Source organism: Chanos chanos, chromosome 9 (genome assembly GCF_902362185.1).
Source record: "Chanos chanos chromosome 9, fChaCha1.1, whole genome shotgun sequence".
NCBI lineage: Eukaryota > Metazoa > Chordata > Actinopteri > Gonorynchiformes > Chanidae > Chanos > Chanos chanos.
In genome coordinates this window covers 9,100,272-9,107,104 of record NC_044503.1, presented here as the reverse complement: position 1 = coordinate 9,107,104, position 6,833 = coordinate 9,100,272, and the positions used below count along the sequence as shown (strand labels likewise).

The following is a 6,833-nucleotide window of genomic DNA, read 5'->3' as shown; positions in this document are numbered from 1 at the left end:
CTTTCATTATACGGACACTTCCTGAGGGATTCACTGTGCTATAGCACACACCTCACTCCTTCATACTCTTTATAGGTGCCTGGAAGGCTATACCACCAATTCATAAAAAACACACCATACAAGCACTGTCACTTGCGTTATGTTTCCTTGCTTCAGAAACAGTCTTTCAGCAAAATCCATTGTTTTCTGTAAGAGTTAACAGTTTTCACAGGTATGGAAAAATCAGTCCTGGAAGCAATAGAAAGGCAACAAAGAAGTTGGCCAAATCCCAAATCTATTGCCAAAGTTCACTCAGGGGGAAGAGGTTAATTGAAACCCATTATATTTGACAAGTCCTGGCATACGAAGTACTTCAGCTGAAATGTGTCTTTGCGAAGTAGTAAGCTGGGGATAAGATGGAGTATCGGCAGTTTAATCAACATTCCCCTTGAACAAGTCTTTCTGTTTTCCTTTTCTTGGTATGCTACAGCAGGCAAAAAATTTCGCTCAAAAGTAAAGAACAGAAAGAGTAGTTTTATATCATTTATTTACAGGAATACGAGAACTCAGGAAACTAGAACAGTCGACTCTTGTGTCCTCTTGTCAATTAGTGACCAAATTACAATTTAGAGGATTGAAATTAGGCTAAAGACAGGCCTGTTTTCTATGCGAGCAGTATCACAGGAAAGAATGAGTTAATTCATCAGATCATAGCTATCCAAATATTAAGCCATTAAGTCATGGATGATAAAAAAATGTTGTCATTCACATGGATACAAAATGAATGACAGTGTTTATGTTGTGGAAGAGCAGAGAAAAGTGACCTACACACAATCAAAGATTTATATGAGTGGAGAACTTTCCCCTGTTGGCAAGACTCTATACACATGAAAGGTTTCAGTGTTAACTCTGAGAGTGTTATTTTTCTTTTAACTTTGTTTTTTTATTCGAAAACAGAACAGTGGGTCATCACAGGTGTTATGTTGTTATTACACAGATATACTGTCTGTAAACATCAAACATACATTCGGGGTTACACATCCATCACTGGTGTGCATTCCTAATCCATCTTCTCAGTATTTATCTTTTCTGTCTTAAATCTTAAAATAAAATAACTCTTTCCATGCAACACATTTTTACAGACATATAATCTCACACCTTTCAGTCCAGTTTTTTGTTTTTGGTTTTTTGGGGGGGGAGATGGGTGTTGGGGGGGGACTGACATTGCATCTGTAACACAGAGGGACCATAGTGACTCTCTCAAACTGTATGTGCATTTAGAGATTCAGCCTGTGGGTCTTGAGTTTAGTGTTAAATATGTGGAGTCAGTCCAGGTAGCCAATGTACTGCACTCATTTTTTTTCTAACAAAGAGCATGTGCCTCCTGTGCAAAAAGATACCATCTCTTCATCTAAAAATGGCAAACAGAGCAGCAGAGTTCCTCGTGGGAGGGAAGGTGTGCTTTAAACCGTAATCTACTCTGTAACTGCTGGGAAATGGAAATAATACTTTTTTTTAGCTCTCCCCAGTATTTCATGTAGCTACATGCATTGATAGATCTGACTTATACTGCCTCCTGACATCATTTGAAATGTTCTGTGCCTTTTCAAACATGTAGTAGCTTTAAGGGGAAAAAAACATATTATTTTGACACCCCCATTTAATTTACATATTACATATTGGTCCAGAGGGTAGCTTCAATTTGTAATCCACAGCTCTCCTGAAGGAGAGTTGAAAATGTGTCTGTTGATTTTCCTTTTTCTTGAGAAAGCAGCATATTTCCATTAGGGAGACTTGAGTGGCTGCAGATGTGAAATAATAGGATTTGAGAACAGGCAAACTTTCCTTTTACAATTTATTTTAAACTTGACTAGTTACAAGTTTAAACTTAATAATGTTTGTTGACTTAAAGTGTGTGTACATGTAAAAGTGAAAATCATGGTACAAAACTGCAGGCACTATCAAATTCTAAAATAGTATTACTCCACTTTAACCTTCTTGCAGGGACAGTTGCTCTGTGCTAAGTAACCAGCCATCAAATGCACGACAGTTTTTTCCTGGCACAGGAAAGAAATTCATTATACACTGTGTGCATGATGATGAGTGAGTTTTAGGTGATTCTTAGGTGATACAAATCAAGATTTCCCCACAACACAACTACTAATACAGTATGGAACTCATGATCTAAGCAAAGCTACAGAATCTTTTATTCAAGGAGCTGGTTCTCAAAGTTGCTTGAGTCCATTCTTGTTCTCCTGGGACTGAAAATAAGTCCTGCTGTGCTGAAAAGCTTTTCACAAGCAGCTGAAGCAGGTAAAGCAGTATTCACCCTCAGCGACAATTTTCACACAGTTGGGAATGACTTCAGAATTTCCTCGTGATAAACTTTGCAGGCAAGGTAGCCATCTAACTGCCTGATGCTTTCCTGACCATGAGTAGGTTTCATGTTTGCAAAGAAGTCCTCTGATGACTGATTCAAGGTCTGTTCTTCCAGATGTTCCTTGTTCTTCCAGATGTTCCAGACCTGAGATGGAAATTTCCTAAGATGTTAAGAATCAATTTAAACTTTCTGCAATCACACTGATCCCCATTTCTCCTAATTAGAATTTTAAAAGAACAGTATTGCCCCGTGTATTTCCAAAGTGCATTTGAAACTAACCACTAAACAACTTGATATGAATGCTACGATATAATCATTCGAGTTAGCTATCCTTGTAAAATGGTTTGGTTTAGTTCCCTTGAATCTTTGAGTGATGTCACTTGTCAAAAACAAAACTTCGTCCTTTATCCAGGACGTTTTTAATTTAGGCACAAGGATGGCAGCAGCAATGAACTCTGGCTCTGCAAGCAAGTCACCAAAGCACTTCTGCAGCCCTTCTTGGAGGGCATCCACCAGAGGTTTGCAGTAGCTGGACGAGATTCGGATTCGGTCAAGCTTGGAGGTGAGGAGGTTGAGAGTAGGCAGAAGCCATCCAATCCCATCCCATCGATTACAGTCTGTTGATCACTTTAGCGAGTGGGCTCATGGTTCTGGCATACTCCTCTAGAAAGGCAGTTTCAACTGGTTTTAACCTATCACACATGTAAATAACAACAATTTATCATCTCATGTTACAATATCTTTAACTGATTGATAGGGGGAAAAACTGAGAAAGGTGTCATTTTACTCCTCTCAGGAAAACTAACAAACTGGAATTGCTAGGCCCATAGGAGGTATAAATATGTTCCGCTTGTCCTTTTCTGGTATATTGACTCCTCTCAGGAATACATCAGTTCCTCATTGAGCAAGTTAATCAACTACTCAGTAATGGCAAGTTTACATGCAACTAATAGCTCATTTACATACGTAAAAAAAACAAAAAACAGTTTTACCATTATTACATTTAGGTTTGCTCAAATTATTGGAACATGAATTCAAGGAGTTACAAAAACCAGCACTTACATGGGAAGCTTGAGTGAAGTGCATACAGTTCTGATAGCCCCCTCTCCCCTGATCTTTAATGATTCTAAGGATTCTCTCAACATCCAGGAACAAGAAATTCCATCTTGTTGTGTTGGGACAAATCAGCTGAATTTATACACCTCCTCTATCATCTCTGCAGCCATAGCAGACCTGCTGCACTTGTTCCATAATGCATGGCACTTTGAGAATGTTGATCGGGACAGCTTCCTGTAAGCCTCATTTGAACTTGCTTTTGTCGCATCCACTGTGGAAATCAAGTTTAATAAGTGGCAAGCACGTCGATGATGTTTAGGAAGTTGGAACTGCAAGCCGTCATCCTCATCCAAAACAGCTGTGACATCAACAGTCACCTCCACACCATTAGAGGTCGACGTAGCTAAAAAAAAAAAATATATATATATATATATATATATATATATATATATATATATATATATATAATTCTCTCTTTTTATATACTTTTAAATTACTTTTTTATTTCCTAGTTTTTAATTAACATTAGTTTACGGAGGCTCCTGGTTGGCAGCGTAACCACAACATGCAACAAAGATGCTTGGTACAGTAACATGGGACACGGAGCAAGACATTCATTCAAGACATTCACTTTTAATGGCACAGGTTGGTTGACCATTTCAGTTTCCTAAGCTGTGTACTTCATCCTCTTTTAGCTAACTAACAAAGGCACATTTTAGTAAAATGCGTATCTTAACAATAAAGCTGACGTTATAAATGTAATGCTCTGTATAACATAAATGTAGCATGTAGCTTTGGTTTAATTTAGCTGGCTAGCTAGTTCATCTGAAGCTGTGCTTTGCATAAAAACCATCAACCTTACGCCTGTTTACATAAAACATAAGGTTTTTCTCGTTGCTCTTGCGCAAACACGAATAACATTCTGTACTTAAAGAACATAAAATACATTTCAGTAACTTTCTTTTGCAGGGGACAGTCTAAAATGCTTAACGATGCTTAACGTGAAAAACGCTTAACACATTTTAAAGTACCAAATATGACAGGTAGACATACTCCAAACTGCTCACAGGAAATATTTTAAATATTAAGCGTTTTCTCCACGCATAATGCATGCATAATTATATTTTGTGTGTTAAAGTTAAGAGGATGTGCCTAAAGAAAACGCGTAATGAGTATTTAAAGTATTTCCCTTCTAACTACATTCTCAAGCTTTTGGACATAGTTCGTGTTGAAGGACAGCTATAATCTTGGAAACTTTTGAATCTCAAGTTATCATTTTAGGTATGTTTTTGCTCATTAAACGGATCTGGGCAAAGAAAATGCTTAATCAATATTTAAAATATTTCCCCCCTGACTACGTTCTCAAGCTTTTGGGTATATTTAGTATGATGGAATAGCTATACATGTGAGCAGTTTGAAGTATGTCTGCCTGTCATATTTGGTACTTTAAGCGTTTTTCACGTTAAGCGTTTTAGACTGTCCCTTTTGCGGTAGTCCCGCTAACCATTTCTTTCTCTCGACATCAGTTTCTTCCTGCCCGCACCTGCACTCCACAATCAAAACTCCAAGCACAACACTCAGCGTTGGGAGTGCATGCCTATTCTCTGCACCCTATCAGTGTGGAGAATGTGTTTGGAATAGTATCAGCTGTGTTTCCTGGGCGGCACTGTCACCTCACAGCAAGAAGGTCTTGGGTTCGATTACCGGCCAGGCAGCCAGGGTCCTTTCTGTGTGGAGTTTGCATGCTCTCCCCGTGTGGGTTTTCTCTGGGAGCTCCAGTTTCCTCCCACAGTCCAAAGACATGCAGGTTAGGTGAACTGGTGACGCCAAATTGCCCCCAGGTATGAATGTGATTGTGTATGTTTGGAGTGTGGTTTGGGAGCACTTTACAGAACAACTGCCAGGGACTGCATTGTGCAAAGAATGCAGCAGTACTGTAAGGCTTGGATCTGAAACATCTAAAACAAAAAATACCTCAAACATGTGGTCTCATCTAAAAGTCCATCTTGGTAATCTCTATTAGGCAACACAGGAGAAAGAGAAGATGCAACCCTGCACTTCTGACACTGCAGTACAGCCCACCCTCAAAAAGGTGTTTAATCAACAAATAAAGTGGAAGGATACAGACAAAAAGTCTATGAAGCTTGGCAGGATGATTGGTGAAATGATTACCACTGACAATCAGCCTTTCGCCATGGTCATAGACATTGGCTTTAGACGCCTTATGAATGCTGTTGAGCCACGTTACAATTTAAAGAGTGAGAAATTTTATCGCACTGAAGTAATACCCTTCATCTTTAATCAGATCAAACAAAAGGTCAATTCCATGCTAACTCCAGAGTTTGCTGGACAGCACTTGTCATTTACCACTGTCTGCTGGACAGGATCAACTGTGACGTTGATGAGCCTCACGTGCCATTTCATCGATGCTGACTGGAAGCGACAGCAAGTCGTCCAGAATACAAAATTAATGGATGGGCCTCATACAGGAGAATACATCAGCCAGCTGTCTTGTGTTTATCGTTTACTGTCACAGAATTCCAGGAGCGTAATACGGAGGGTAATTAATGTACAGCCTTATCGTGATTTCTGTTTATGAGGCAATGGGATCTGACTGATGCACTTATTGTAAGTCGCTTTGGCTAAAAGCGTCTGCCAAACACCAAATTGTAAATTGTAAATTGCATGATGGAGGAATGGGGTGTGGAGAAAAGTTGTGTGAGTTTTGTTCTCAGAGATAGTAGGTCTAATATGATCAGGGTAATGCGTATAGCTGAAGTCACAGATTTCAGTTGCTGTGTTCATACATTGCAGCTCATTGTGAATGACAGAATAGCTAGTCATAGGTCAGTCATGAATGCCATTACAAAGCTTAAGACCTGTGTGAACCACTTTGCTCATTCCACCCAAGCCAAAAGACGTCTATCTGAAATCCAACAAGACCTTGATCTCCTTCAGCATGGAGTGATACAAGCAACTCCTACTTGCTGGAATTTAACTCTTCACATGTTGGCCAGAATGTTGGAGCAAAAGTGAGCTTTGAATATTTATGCCACTGAGCATTGTGGATTCACATCTCTTAGCGCTGAGCAGTGGAAGATTGTGTCAAACCTGGTTGAGACACTGACACCAATAGTGGAGGTGACTCTTGAAATGAGTCACTATGAGAGCTCTCTATCACATGTGATCCCAAGTGTTCAGGTCCTGAAGATGCTCCTGAGAGATGAGTGGCCCTCCACATTGGGAATTCGGACCATGCAGCAAGAAATGCTAGAGAGCCAGCGCTTTGCCAAAGTGTAGGAGGTCCCGTGTGTGGTTCTTGCCTGTTTACAGGACCCTCGATATAAGCATCATGCTTTCACCTCATAGGACACACTGACGAAGGCCAGGAAATGGCTGTTAAAAGGCACACAGGGCC

The 6,833-nt window shown here is 39.7% G+C and overlaps 1 pseudogene; it reads left to right on the top strand.

The window, feature by feature from the left end:
- Window positions 1-1,396: 1,396 nt before the first annotated feature.
- Window positions 1,397-6,715, top strand: LOC115820735 (zinc finger BED domain-containing protein 4-like; annotated as a pseudogene).
- The last annotated feature ends 118 nt before the right edge of the window (window positions 6,716-6,833 follow it).